Here is a 15,626-nt window from a genome sequence, read left to right as displayed (position 1 = left end):
GACTAGCCCTTCAAATGCTTGTCCCTCCTTCTCTAGGCTAAGCATTCCCAGTTCCTTTAACTATCCTTCATATGTGATCATCTTGAAACTCTTCACAATCCTCTGGATTTTCACTAGCTAATCAATGTCCTTCTTAAACTATGGCACCACAACCAAGCAGTATTTTCTATATGGTCTGATCAAAGTAGAAGACAGTGGGACCATCACCTCCCTCATTGGAGACACAAGGTAGAATCACCATTTTGGCTGTATTATCACATAGAACTTTCTATCAACTAATACTCAGAGTTCTTTTTCAAATAAATTATTATCTACAGATGATTTTCCCATCTTGGACTTGTGAAGTTGATTTTTTTTATCCCAAGTGTAAAACATTATCCCTTTCCCAACTGAATTTTAGCTTATTAGATTTGGTCCATTGATCTAGCCTACAAAGATCTTTAAAAAATATTCAACAATTAAACCTTTATTAAGGTTTAATTAATTAATTAATCAATCAACAATTAATCCTTTATTAAGTCCTAATACATACTAGGCACTGCTAGACACCAAAGATACAAACACAAAAGAAAAAAAAAGTTCTTACCCTCAAGGAGTTTATATTCTGCTGAAGGGAAGCAATGTGTACATATATAGCATAAATTACACAAAAAATAGATTTTAAAAAGTGTATGTGTGTGTATGAATGTATGCATGTGTGTGTTACATTAATAAGTAGGTAGGAGATAAAATCTCATGTATGGGAAACAGCAAGTATGACAGTTTGACTGGGATGTAGAGTGTGTATAGCATATAAATGTTAATTAAGCCTGTAAATAAACTGTCAGAGATGTAAATGCCAAATAGAGAAATTTGTGTTTCATCTTAGAAGCACTAGGGAATCATTGATGTTTCTTGAGCAGGAGAGTGACATTATCAGACTCATGACTGGTGAATATCAATATGGTAGCTATGTGGAGGTAGATGGAAGAGGGAGGAGATTGGTGAGTGGTGATGTGGGCAAGAACTAAGATGATGTCTGGGTATGCACAGAGAAGGGGACAGATGAGAAAAATGTGGAAGTAGAATCAAAAGATGTGACTATATTGTATAAAGGGGATGAGGTAGATTGAAGAATTCAGAATGCCTCCATGAAAACTGTCACAAGATTCAAAGAGATGAAGGAAAAGGATGGAGGAAAAACCATCGGTAAACTATTAAGTGACTGTTGATAATCTTGGAGAAAAGATTTTCAGTTCAGTGGTTGGGCTAAAGAATTCATGTAAAACATAGCATTTGAATTATTCTTTAAAGGATGGATAGGAATATTACAGGCAACTATGGATATGATTTGAAGTAGAGGTTAGATGGTTTTCAGCAATGAGAAACTTAGTATCTCATCAGGCAGCCCATCCCATTTTGGGGAAAATCCAGTTTTTAGGAAATTTCTCTTAATATCAAGCCAACCTCTGCAGTGTTCTTTTGTTTTGCTTGGTCCTAATGGGCAGAAATAGGCAAAAGAGGGAAATTTATGCTTGATTTAAATGAAAATTTCTAATAATTAGAGCTATCAAAAATTAATTAATTTTCTTGAGAACTGATGGGTTTCTCTTTAGTTGGCAATCTTCAGACAAGGGCTGGGTGACCACTGCGTGGATTCATTGTAGAAAGTATTATTTTTTCCAGGAATGGTTTGGATTAGATGTCCACTGAGATGACAATCATAGAAACACTAAATACTATTTAGAGTTGGAGGTGACATCTGAGGACATCTAGATCAAGTGTTGTCCAACCTTTATTTTTGGAATCCCCCCAATGAGGGGGGTACTCACCCTTTTCTAGGACATTCCCCTTCTGCTTAGCCCTAATTGTTAGGAAGTATTTCCTGACATGGAACCTGAATTCACCTCTTTGCAGTTTCTGCCTATCACTGCTCTGGGGCCCAGCATAAACCTAATTCTTCTTCCACATCTTCAAATACTTGAAAACAGCTAGCCCATCCTCCCCCTCCTCCTTAGTTTTCTCTTTTCCATCTTTCCACCTGCTAACTTTATAAATGAACAACTGTGTTACAGACGTATTCGATGATTTACCTAAGGTTACACCAGTAGTTAAGTTGTAGAAGTAAAGGGTGTTCTTTATAGTTTGAGCACAGTTAAATATAAGAACCATTGCTTTTTAATGTCCACTTTAGTATTGAATAGAAAAATCTGACTCTCCAAACTATGATCAGTATGAGCTGTGGGGTTTATGTTGCACCTGTCCAAACCACTAATATTTCCTTTTTCAGATGTGTTTCTATCTATATCTATATGTATCTATCTCTATATACTTATTTGTGTGTATGTATATGTATGTGTGTTTGCGTATGTTTGTATGTAGGTGTGGACACTTCCCCCCAATAGACTTGGAAAACAATTTGCCTTCCTTTAGAGAATAGTTGCACCACCTAATTTCAATTGTTTAATTTCCCTTCTATACATCAGTTCATTTGTGAAAATTCAGCTGTCCTAAAGAGTCTCCCCTTTCTCAAAACTCCTGGGTTGGAAGGAGCCCCCTCTAAGATATCACCTGTCTAGAGGTACATGCCAAGTACTCTCTGTTTTCTCAGTTCTTGTCAGCAGAGAATAGTAATTAAAGCAAAGTCAATTTATAAATATCATTATTTGGTGGAAAACTGAAGAAAAGGAAGGAATCCAACAAAGAACTGGTCCCTCATCTCAGTTTCTAGGATTCCCCCATCTACAAATGATCTTGTCTATGTATCCATCGTAGTCCAGCTCCCACTAGAATGTAAGCTCTTTGAGGGCAGGAATGTTTTTGTCTTTGTATCTCTAGCTCCAAGAATAGGGTCTTTCAATTAATCAATAGCTAAATAGTGAATGTTTCAGTCAAGGTGAGAGTTCATGCAATTAATCAAGGGATTAAACTCCCCCAGGGCAGACTTAGCAGAATATGAAATATATGGTTTAAATTCCTTTTATGATTTGTAAAAGTTAGGATCATATTATGTTTCTGTTTATTCTGGCTGAATTAAAAAAAAATAATGAATTATCTTCAGACTTTCCCTCCTCATGCCCTTTTTCTACTGTCTCACTCTTAGAAAGTATAGATTCCTGGGAGGTAATGAGTTTAGAAGAATTATTCATCAGTAGAAATTTTCTCATTTCCCAAATTATTCAGTCCAATTCAATCCTACTGCCCTCCCCACCATCATTTTGTTTCCTGTTTGACAAGCAATTTTCCATGTGGACCTTCCCAACCAAGTGGATTCCAACTATGCCTAGGAGGAATTTTGACTTACATTTTCCTGAGGCAGGATATTGTCCACGTGTTGAGGTTTCCAGTTGGGAGAGCAGTTCAGGTGTGAAAGAAGCCACTTAGACCTCCCCTATACCCACTGGGAGCTTTATTTATTGTGTAAGCAAACATGGGCCTCCTTCACAAGAAAGCTAAGTGAGACCCTGGTATATGAGGGTGATATGCTTATATAGATGTTTCAAACTGATGATGGAATTTTAGAGGTACTAAAGACAGAACAAGAAAGTATTTTATAATGCAGGATGAGGTAGACAAAGGGAATTCTTTATGGTTTAAGGATTTAAGGACAGGGCAGAAGGATACAGGTTAAAAAAATTACGTATTTCCATTTCTCTTCTAATTCTCTTATCATTGATTTTATTCATGCAATTTTTTTTATGTAGCCAAAATGGTTTATTTTATCCTTTATGATCTTCTTTCTATTTTATTTAGTTAAAAATTCTCCCTCTGGCCATAGCTGTAAAAGGTAACTAATTTCATTTTCTCCTATTTTTTTTTAAACATTCACGTTACACCCATTTGCAGTTTGTTGTGGTATATCATTGAAAACTTTGGTCTAAACTTAGTTTTTGTCATATTGCTTTCTGATTTTCCCAGCAATTTTTATTAAAAAAGGAATCCTTCCCCTAGCAATTTGTATTAAATGCCTTACCAAACCATTGCCACCTTTGATTGCTTTAGGTCTTTGCCCATATAGTATGTTTCACTAGTCTACTTATATATTTTTAAAATTAGAGTAAAATAATTTTGATGACTGTTGTTTTACATTGTAGTTTTTAGTCTTCCTCCTTTTTTTGCACCTTTTCTTATTTTCTCTGAGATTCTAGACATTTTTTCTTCCAAATTTATTTTGTTATTATTTTCTCTAGTTCTATAAAGTATTTCCTTCATAATTTCATTGTTATTGCTTTGCAAAAGCTATAAATTAATTTAGGTAGAATTTTCAGTTTCATTATTTTAATGAGGTTTAATCATGAGTAGTTGGGTAACTTTGTAATTGTTCATCTGTCTCCAAAGAGTATTTGGTAGTCACATTTACATAACTCTTGATGGATTGTGCTAGTTAAACTCCCAGGTATTTAAATGAATTTTTATTTATTCTGAATAAATTGTGTCTTCTTATAATTTCTTCCTGATTTTTCTTGGAACTGGATAAAAATGCTGATGATTTTTGTGGTCATAATTTGTATTCTGCTTTGATGAGCTATTAGTTGTTTCTAGAAGTTTCCAAATACTCAATTATACTATCTTTAGGAATAATATTATCTCATTTTTGCTGATGTTTATAACTTTAATTTTTTGGCATCTCTTATTGCCATACATAGTATTTGTGAAACTATGCCAAATAATAATGGGTGAGAGGCAACATTCATATCTTACTTTTGTTTTTATTGGGACACTGTAGCATTTATCCATTGCAAACAGTGCTAGCTCTTCGTTATAAATACATGCTTTTGACTTCTCTTTTTAAGGCCCTTGCAAATCTACATTATTTATGAATTTTAGTATAATCAAGTAGTCTATTTTATCAAAAGACATTTTCTTCATCTATTGAAATTATTGTATGGATTTTGTCATTTTTTTGTTTAAATAATTAATAGGGCAAATTATTTTCTGAGTATCAGTCCATCCTTACATCCTCAGTATTAATCTGACTTGTTAATGCTGAATTATTTTAGACATATATTTCTGTGATCTTGCAAGGATTTTATCTGATTTTTTTTTTGCATAAATATTCCTTAGTAAGATTAGTCCTTTTTCTCTTTCTCTACTTTTCTCTACCAGACTTTACTATCAAGGTATAGTTGTCTCTTAAAAGGAATTTGCTGGAATGGCTTCTCTCTTTGTTTCTCCAGAATAATTTCTTTGCAGCTCAAATATTGGAAGGGATCCATGGTCTCATTGATTTGGATGCAGATTGCAACCCATGCATGCCTGATCATTTTGTGCATCTCTATTTAATCCATGTGTTTGTTTAATCCATACGTTTGTTAGAGGAGATCCATTCACCATGCTGAAGGTTTTCTTTATTCACTCATTTTTTCCCCTCAATTGCCACCAAGAAAGAGAGAGATTTGACCTGTTTGTGCCTTTTGTGTTGTTCTTCAATCATTTCAGTTGTGTCTGACTCCTTGTGACCCCACTTGGGGCTTTCTTGGAAGAGATACCAGAGTGGTTTGCCATTTCTTTCTCCAGCTCATTTTGCTAATGAGGAAACTGAAGCAAACAGGGTTAAGTGACTTGCTCAGGGTCACACAGTTAGTAAGTGTCTGAGGCCAGATTTGAACTTCTTCCTGATTCCAGGCCCAGAATTCTATCCACTGTAATATCTACCAACCTGTCATACCTTTTGTATCTGCATCCAGTTTTAGCTCAGCAGCTACTTGGAAGGCTTTCTGTTTGCACATTGACAAAAAGCAGTTACAGAAGCCCTATGTGTGCTCTGACATGGAGGACAGGGGTTTCTATTCTGCGTTTCTGGGGGCTAGTTCCCCAAGTATCCAGATGAGTTACACCAGACAGAGTCGCTTACACATGCTCAAGGGCCTGGTCCCCTATCAGCTAATCCTTTGTTATATTTGATACTTCATAGCTTTGTTTTCTTTCCATCCATTTTGTAGCATCTAATTCAGATGTTCCTTGACCTGGCCTTCTCCCAAACCACATGAGTGGGTCTAACAAGGCCAGGCCTCTGACAAGTTACTATCTTTGTTCAGAATGTGGAGATAACTTTAAAATGCTGGATTGTATGGTCAAGATTGTCTCCAGAAGGAGAGTTGAAAAGAGAGATAAGTGGAGAAGAAAATTCAGATGACCTGAGAAATTTTGGTTTTGTATAGATAGATACGAAAACGGGAAAGATTACATTTTAAAGGACCCCAATTTCCCATATTCTTTCCCCACAGACTCTGCTGCTATTGCTTGTAACTTTTCTCACTCTGCAGTAAGAAAGATGAGGTGTTTGCACAAGTGATAATTCAAGTGCCATTTCCCTTTATCCATCTCTGAAACCAGAGAAGATATGAAATAGTTCCAGACTGAGGCCAGGTAAGTTACTTCGGTATCCTTTTCAATGCTTGTATGTTCTTCATTGAGTAACCAGAGAGGGGAAGCAGTGAGATGCAATACAAGAGGACTTTCAAAGATGCCAGAAACATAACAAGGGCTCATCCTGAACACCCATTAAACAGTGCCCCAGAGCAGACCCTGGAATAGTGGAGCCAGTGGAAAGATGGGGTGGACCAGTGTTCTGATCCCAGAGATTCAGAGGATCAGCAATAAGGGCCATATCAGTTGAGTAAAAGGGGAGCACTATCCAGGACAGGAAACATCCCAGTAAGCCAGTGGCAGTCTCCACCTCAACAAACCAGAAGGAGATACTGAGCCCCAGAGGGGTGGAGGAAGCAAGCACCAACACAGGACCTCCCATGTGCCTTAGCACAGCCAGGGGAATTGGCAGACTCCACCTTGGAGAACCTGCCATATGCACTGGCACAGCCCTGGGCAGGCAGGCGTCCTCCAGGAGTGAACCTCCCTGTGCTTCAGCGCAACCCCAGGGAAACACAGAAGAACTCCTCCTGGCCTCAGAACATGCCAGACACCACCATTAGGAGCCCAGCTGAGCACCAGGCAAGTTGTGAGACGCCGATAGCCTCCAGCAGCCAGCAACTGAGGCCCCAGGGAACAAAGCTAGTGACCAGGAACCTGAACTCCAGTAAAAGAAGCTTGGGACAATACCCTCTGTGCACCAGCAAGAGAGCTCAAATTTAATAGTCATAAAATAGGCAAACAAAATGAGCAAAAATGAACGCTGACCACAGAATGTTTCTATGGGGACAGGGAAGATGAAAACACAGACTCAGAAGGGGACAACATTGTCAGTATACTCAAATCTGAAACCTCAAAGGGGAACATGAACTGGTCTTAAGTTCAAAAAGCCTTCATAGAAAAGCTCAAGAAGGATTTTAAAAGTCAAATAAGAGAGGTAGAAGAAAAATTGGGAAAAGAAATAAGAAGTAGAAAAGGAAGGGCAAAAACTGAATGTAGAAAACATTCCTTAAAACAATACAATTGGCCAAATTGGGAAACAAGATCCATTGAAGAAAACAGCTCCTTAAAAAGTAGAATTGACCAAATGAAAAAGGAGGTACAAAAGCTAACTGAGGAAACAATTCAATAAAAAGTAGAATTGGGGAAGTGGAAGTTAATGACTCTATGAGATGTAAGAATCAGTCAAACAAAATCAGAAGAATGAAAAAAATAAAGGAAAATGTAAAATATATAATTGGAAAAACAACTAACTTGGAAAATAGATCCAGGAGAGATAATTTAAGAATTGTTGGTCTACCAGAAAGCCATGATTAAAAACAAAAGGCCTGGACAGCCCCTTTCAAGAAATTATCAGGGAAAACTGCTCTGACATCCTAGAACCAGAGGGTAAAAATAGTTGTTTAAAGAATCCAGTGATTACCTCCTGAAAAAGTCCCCAAAATGAAAACTTCAAGAAATATCATAGCCAAATTCAAGAATTATCAGGACAAAAAGAAAATACTGCAAGCAACCAGAAAGAAATAATTTAAATATCATGGAACCACAGTCAGGATTATTCAGGACTTAGCAGCTTCTATATTAAAGGATCACAGGGCCAGGAATATGACATTCCAGAAGGCAAAGGAGCTTGGATTACAACCAAGAATCAACTATCCAGCAAAACTGATTATAATCTTTCAGGGGAAGAGATGGACATTCAATGACATAGGAAACTTTCAATCATTCCTGATTTAAAATAAAAACAAAACCTAGAACTGAACAGAAAATTTGGTCTTCAAATACGAGAAGCATAAAAAGGTAAACAAAAAGAAAAAAAAGATGTTATTCAATAAGGTTAAACTGCTTTCATCCCTACCTGGGAAGATGATACTTGTAACTTTTGAGAACTATATCTTTATTATGGCATTTGAAAGGGGGTATACATAGAGAGTATGGGAATAAGTTTAATTTGCTGTGATGATAAAATAATTAATTAATTAAGGGGTGGGGAAAAAAGATTGTACTGAGAGAAAAGGAAAAAGAGAGGCAGAATAGGGAAATTACATCATAGCAAGAGGTGTAAAGACATAGTACAGGTGGGGTGAGCATTGTTTGAACTTTATTCTCATTGAATTTGGCTCAAAGAGGGAATAACATACACATTCAGTTAATTATAGAAACCTATTACACTCTACAAGGAAGTAGAAAGGGAAAGTAGAAAGAATAGGGAGGGAGTGGATAGAAGGCAGGGAAGAAGGGAGGAAAGAAGTAGTAGGGGAAAGAGGAAAGTAAAGAGAATGGACTCATAGAAGGGAGGGGAGATTAAGGGAGGTGGTGGTCAGAAGCAAAACACTGGTGAGGAAGGAAACCGTGAAAGAGAGAGAAAAGTATATATGGGGGAAAATGGGACAGAGAGAAATACAAAGTTAGTAATCATAACTGAATAGGAATGGGATGAACTCTCCCATAATATGGAAACAGATAACATAGTGGATTTAAAACCAGAATCCTACAATATGTTGTTTATGAGAAACACATTTGAAGCAGAGAGATACACACAGAGGCTAGAGCAGAACATGTTATGTGTCAACTAAAGTAAAAAATAAAATCAGGGGCAGCAATCCTGATCTCAGACAAAGAAAAGCAAAAATAGATCAAATTAAAAGAGATCAAGAAGGAAACTGGTATCATAGACAATGAAGTAATATCAATACTAAACATATATGAACCAAGTGGTATAGCATCCAGATTCTTAGAAGGGAAGTTAAGTGAATTACAGAAGGAAATAGACAGCAAAACTATACTAGAGGGGGATCTCAACCTTCCCTTCTCAGAATTATATAAATCTAATCACAAAATAAACAAGAAAAATGGTAAGGAGGTGAACAGAGTTTAAGAAAAGTTAGATATGGTAGACTACTACAGAAAATTGAATAAGGATAGAAAGGAATATACCTTTTTCTCAGTGGTGCATGGCACCTATACAAAATTTGGACACGAGAGCATTATGAAGGCATAAAAGCCTCACAATCTAATGAAGAAAGGCAGAAATATTAAATGCATCATTTTCAGATCATGATGTATTAAAAATTACATGTAATGAAAGACCATAGAAAGATAGCTAAAAATTAATCGGAAACCAAATAATCTGATCCTAAAAAATGAGTGGGTCAAACAACAAATCATACAAACAATCAATAACTTCTTCAAGAGAATGACAATAATGAGACAACATACTTATGGGATTCAGCCAAAGCAGTTCTTAGGAGAAATGCAACTAAAAAAGATAGAAAGAGAACAATTTAAAAATTTCCAATGAAATAGCAAATTAGAAATTCTGAAAATTAAAGGAGAGATTAATAAAATTGCAATTAAGAAAAACTATTGAACTAATAAATAAAACTAAAAACTGATTTTATGAAAAAAAAAATAAAAGAGATAAACCTTTGGTTACTTTAATTTTTTTTTAAAAAGAAGAAAACCAAATTACCAGAATAAAAAATGAACAAGGTGAATTTACCACCAATGAAGAGGAAATTAAAATAATAATTAGGAGCTATTTTGCCCAATTATATGCCAATAAATCTGACAATCTAAGTGAAATGGATGGATATTTACAAAAATATAAATTGCTCAGATTAACAGGAGGAAATAAAATACTTAACCCCATTTCAGAAAAAGAAATTGAACAAGTCATCAATGAACTCCCTAAGAAAAAAATCTGCAGGGCCAAATGGATTTACAAATGAATTCTACCAAACATTTAAAGAACAATTAATTCCAATACTATATAAACTATTTGGAAAAATAGGTGAAGAAGTAGTCCTACCAAATTCTTTTTATAATATGAATATGGTGTTAATACCTAAACTGGGAAGAGCCAAAACAGAAAAAGAAAATTGTGGGTCAATTTCCCTAATGAATATAGATGAAAAAAGTTTAAATAAAATATTAGCAAAGAGATTATGCAACTTATTATGAGAATAATACACTATGACCAGGTGGGATTTGTACCAGGAATGCAGGACTAGTTCAATATTAGGAAAACTATCAGAATAAGAGACTATATCAATAACAAAAGTAACAGAAATCATATAATTATCTCAATAAATACAAAAAAAAGCCTTTGACAAAATACAATACCCATTCCTATTAAAAACATTGGAGAGTTTAGAAATCAATGGAGTCTTCTTTAAAATTATAAGTAGCATCTATCAGTTGCTCACAGGTAGACCAAACTAATATAATAAAAATGACAATCCTACCTATATTAATTTTCTTTTTCAGGGACATATCAATCAAGTTGTCAAACAATTATTTTATAGAGCTAGAAAAATAAAATTTACCTGGAAGAGCAAAAGGTCCAGAATATCAAGGCAATTAATGAAAAGAAATGCGAGGGAAGGTGGCCTAGCTGTACCGGATCTAAAACTGTATTATAAAGCAGCAATTATCAAAACTACTTGGTACTGGCTAAGAAATAGACTGGTAGATCAGTGGAATAGGTTAGGTACACAAGACACAGTAGTCAAGGACTATAGTAATCTACTGTTTAATAAACTCAAAGACTCCAGCTTCTGGGATTAAGAACTCACTATTTATCAAAAACTGCTGGAAAAGCTAGAAAACAGTATGGCAGAAACTAGGCACAGATCAGCATCTTATGCCATTTAACAAGATGAGGTCAAAATGGGTGCATGATTTAGGCATAAAGGGTGAAACTATAAGCAAACTAGGAGAGCAAGGAATAGCTTACTTTTCAAATCTATGGAGAAGGGAAGAATTTATGACTAAGCAAGAACATTATGAAATGCAAAATGGATAATTTTGATTACATTAAATTAATAAGGTTTTGCACAAATGAAGCCAATGCAACCAAAATCAGAAGGGAAGCAGAAATCTGGGAAACAATTTTTTACAGCTAGAGTCTCTGATAAAGACCTCATTTCTAAAATATATAGAGAACTGAGTCAAATCTACAAGAATATAAGTCATTCCCCAATTGATAAGTGATCAAAAGATATGAGCAGGCAGTTTTCAGATGAAGAAATTAAGCTTTCTATAGTCATGTGAAAAAATGTTATAAACCACTATTGATTAGAAAAATGCAAATTCAAACAACTCTGAGGTAGACATCACACCTATCAGATTGGCTAATATGAAAAAACAGGAAAATGATAAATGTTGAAGATGTGGGAAAATTGGAACACTAATGCATTGTTGGTGGAGTTGTAAACTGATCGACCATTCTGGAGAACAATTTGGAACTATACCCAAAGGGTTATACAACTGTACATACTCTTTGATCCAGCAATACCACTGCTAGGTCTGTATCCCAAAAAAGTGATAAAAAAGGGAAAAGGGCCCACATATACAAAAATATTTATAGCAGCTCTGTTAGTGGTGGCAAAGAATTTGTAATTGAGAGGATCCCATCAATTGGGGAGCAGCCAAACAAATTGTGGTACATGAATGTAATTCAATATTATTGTTCCAGAAGAAATGGTGAGTAGGCAGACTTCAGAAAAACCTGGAAAGATTTGGGATGACCTGGAATGAACTGATGCTGAGTGAAGTGAACAGAACCAGGAGAACACTACACAGTAACAGCAATATTGTGTGATGACTGACTTTGTTAGACTTAGCTCTTCTCAGCAATGTAAGGATCTAAGACAATTTTAAAAGGCTCATGATGGAAAATGCTATCCACATCCAGAGAAAGAACTATGGAGTCTGAATGCAGATCGAAGCATACTATTTTCTCTTTTTTTGTGGTTTTCCCCTTTTGTTCTGATTCTTCTTTCACAGCATGACTAATGTGGAAATATATTTAATATTATCATGCATGTATAACCTATCTCAGATTGCATGTCGTCTAGCGGGAGGAGAGTGGAAAAAGGGGGGGGGGGAATTTAGAACTCAGAATCTTATAAAAGCAGATGTTGAACACTAAAAATAAGTTAATTAAAAAAAAAAACTTGACAAGGGTGAAGGCTGTCACCAACAAAACTGAACAAAGATGCACGGTGACAGCTGAACAGAAGGAAAATCACAGATATAATGTATACATAGGAGAGAGCCAGTGAAATGCATACATTCGCACACATGCATGCATGCATGCATGCGTGCACACATACACACACACACACACTTTGAAGTAGATTGTAAAAGAAAGAAGGAAGCTCCAAGGATCTATTAAGTTAAAGGTTGTAGCTCCAAATCTGTTCTTTTTTTGACCAAAGGTTCAGTGCTTCCATAAGCAATGATGACTGTATTAAACACCTCTTCATGTTCTGCAAGTAAGGGTATTGCTGATGCAGAAAAGGCAGCTCTGTGGCTAGAAATATTTCTTAGCATGAGATTTTCAGCCCTGGCTCTGATACTATTAATGGTAGTGGGCAGAGAGGTTTGCTTACCAGTAACCCACCAATGACGTTAAAAGCTGCAAATGAAAATGACTTCAAGCCTGACATATTTACAAAAATTTATAAACTGATCAGCCACTACAGTTTTGTGGTTCAGCAGGGAAGTTACAAATGAAGCTTGATGAGAAAATTCTTCAAAGTAGTAAAAAGACTGGGAAAGACTAGAAGAAAGGAAAATTGGCAGGGGGAAATGGGATGAGAACAATACAGACAAAAATAAAACAACATGGTATGATAAAAGGTGCTCTGGACTCCAGATAGGAGACCCAAGTTCGAGTATTACCTCAGCCACAAAATAGCTGTGGGATAATGGACAAATCATTTCCTTCCTGGGCCTTTACCTATAAAGTGAAATGCTTGAACTAAATGCTCTCAGATTTCTTCTAGCTTTAAAACTTTATGAGTCTATGATATTGAAGAATAGAAGCAAAAGGAAGTAGAATTAGAAGGTAAATTTTTAATTAATTACTCAACAAATATTGATTGAACATCTACTAAGTACTTAGAACTAGTTAGGTATTATGCAATACCTACTAGTGTTTAAAATGGGTACTATGTAGTATGGTCAGTCAACTAACATTTATAAAGTGCCTACTATGGCAGATACTGTGCTAAATCCTGGGATTAAAAAAAAAGGCAGTCCCTGCTTTAATGGAGCTCATACTGTAATGGAAAATGCTAAATATAATATCAATTAATGAATTTTTGTTGGGGCACTCTTCATGCTCTGAAAAGCTATGCAATGGAATGGGTCTTACCTTTTTTTATTTCTAAGGTGCTTCTCAACTTGGTTTTGGCACTTTAACCACATCCCACGTAATTTGAAACAGAACTTTTTTTTTCTGTGGGATCCTCTTTGTTGCTAAGACAACCAGATGAAAAGAGCCACTATTCTGAACTTGGTCTCTAAGGAGTTAGAGTCAGAACCAGGTAGAGAGAGAAAGAAGTCCTAACACTTCAGGTTGTGCATTGTCCTTTACTTCATTACACAACTAGTCAAAAAGTATTTATTAATTGAACACTATGTGCCATACAGTCTAATAATCCCTGGGAATACAAAGAAAGATAAAGGCAGTGCCTATCCTCAAGGAACTCCCATTCTAATTGTGAAGACAATATGTATATACTAGTTAGATGCAAGACATGTACAAAGTAGATGGAAGTTGATCTTCCTGGGGAAGGTGGGGACCTGGAGGTACAGGATGGGCTATAAGTGTCATAGAAAAAGGCAACCTCTATCTGAGACTGGTGAGAGAGCTGGTGTTAGAGATGATAGGAAGGGAATTTGAGATGTGAAGAAACTGGGAGAAGAGGCAGCATGTGATGAATAGTCTCAATTTCTTCAGCAAAGAGTCAAGGTGTCATTTAGCCTCTAGTATCTGATTAGTATTGGGTCCTAGACATTGTGGGCATCTTTCCACCTGCTCTGTTGTGGCATTCTACTCATCGTAGGATCAGACACTCTTCAGAGATTCTTCCCCTAACCCCTATCCCAGAGAAGTTAATTCAGCCTTAGAGTTGGCCCTGGAATGGAGCTGTTCTAGCTTACATTCTCTCCAGAATGTAAATAAACCAATTACACTTCAACCCTGTATGATCAGCCCAACCCCAGACAGCAGCCCTATCCCAACCAGTCTCCAGCCCTTGACCTGGACCAGGGTCTGCCCAGGCCAAGAATCTTCTTATTTGTCCTGCCCCACATCCTGCAACCCTCTTTCTGCCACTACCTTCTACCACTTTCCAGCTCTAAGTCAAGGAATAAGAGTTAAATCAAGTCAACCTAAGCATTGTGGGATGGGAATCATTTGCCAGTGATTTCTCTTAGAATCCCAGTAATTCACAGTTGTCAATTTCCTGGACAAAAGCTTCCTTCCCTGCAGCCATCACTCCCTACTTCCTCGCACATATTCGTATCAATACTATTTCTTCATTATTCCAATTCTAATTTATGTTCTGAAACCTCCACTCTATCATTAACAAGTGGCTCTTCATAAGTATAGCCAAGAAAACAATAAAAAGAAAGACTAAAAATTTAAATGAAAGGTCAACAAATATAAAACAAAGCAAAAGAGAATGTTGAAATCCCAAAGAAGAGATATGAGAAGTAATCCCCCCCCCTTCTCTTTTTGCAGAAGTTAGTTGTTTAACAAGGAGAAACGTAATAAAAATTAGAAGTTGTTCTCTCTCTCTCTCTCTCTCTCTCTCTCTCTCTCTCTCTCTCTCTCTCCCTCTCTCTCTCTCTCTCTCTCTCTCTTTGCCTCCGTCTCTTTCTCCTCTTTCTGTCTCTCTCTCCCTGTCTATCTGTCTCTTTCTGTCTCTCTGTAGCAGCAAGCACCCCAAGCATCCTCAGGATTTGTTGCCACCACAGGTTCTTGGATCTGCTTTGATAAAGGAAAGTAACTCAAAATGGGTTAACAAGCTTACTTTAATCAGTCAAACATATATCGTTTACCTTGTTCAGGGGAAAAAGGTCAGCACCCCGAACTTCAAAGTATACAGGCAGAATTATCAAGACAGAAACAGATCAAGTAGACATCTTTCCAAACTGTCCAGCCATTACATACATACCAAATCAACATCTGGGTTTTTTTCAAAGGGGGGGGGCGGCGGCTCTGGACAGAATCCATATCAAATCACAGAACTCTTTTCAAAGTAAGCCCCCAAAACAAAGCCTCACATCAGGGCTTATATAGCCTTCTCCTGGCTCAGAGAATGTAACAACCTTATTGACTCACTGGCCAATCAAGAAGTATGTACTGAAAAACAAGCCTCCCCCCCACCCCCCCAGGCTCCAGGTGCACTTTAGCCTAGGGGCAGGGAAGATCTTTAAAATTTACATTCCCATTACACTCTCTCTGAAAGACATGGTTA

This window comes from Petaurus breviceps, unplaced genomic scaffold (genome assembly GCF_028583685.1).
Source record: "Petaurus breviceps papuanus isolate PSGF00001 unplaced genomic scaffold, PetGlider_PUasm1.0 470, whole genome shotgun sequence".
Classification (NCBI taxonomy): domain Eukaryota; kingdom Metazoa; phylum Chordata; class Mammalia; order Diprotodontia; family Petauridae; genus Petaurus; species Petaurus breviceps.
Note: the sequence above shows the minus strand (reverse complement) of the source record.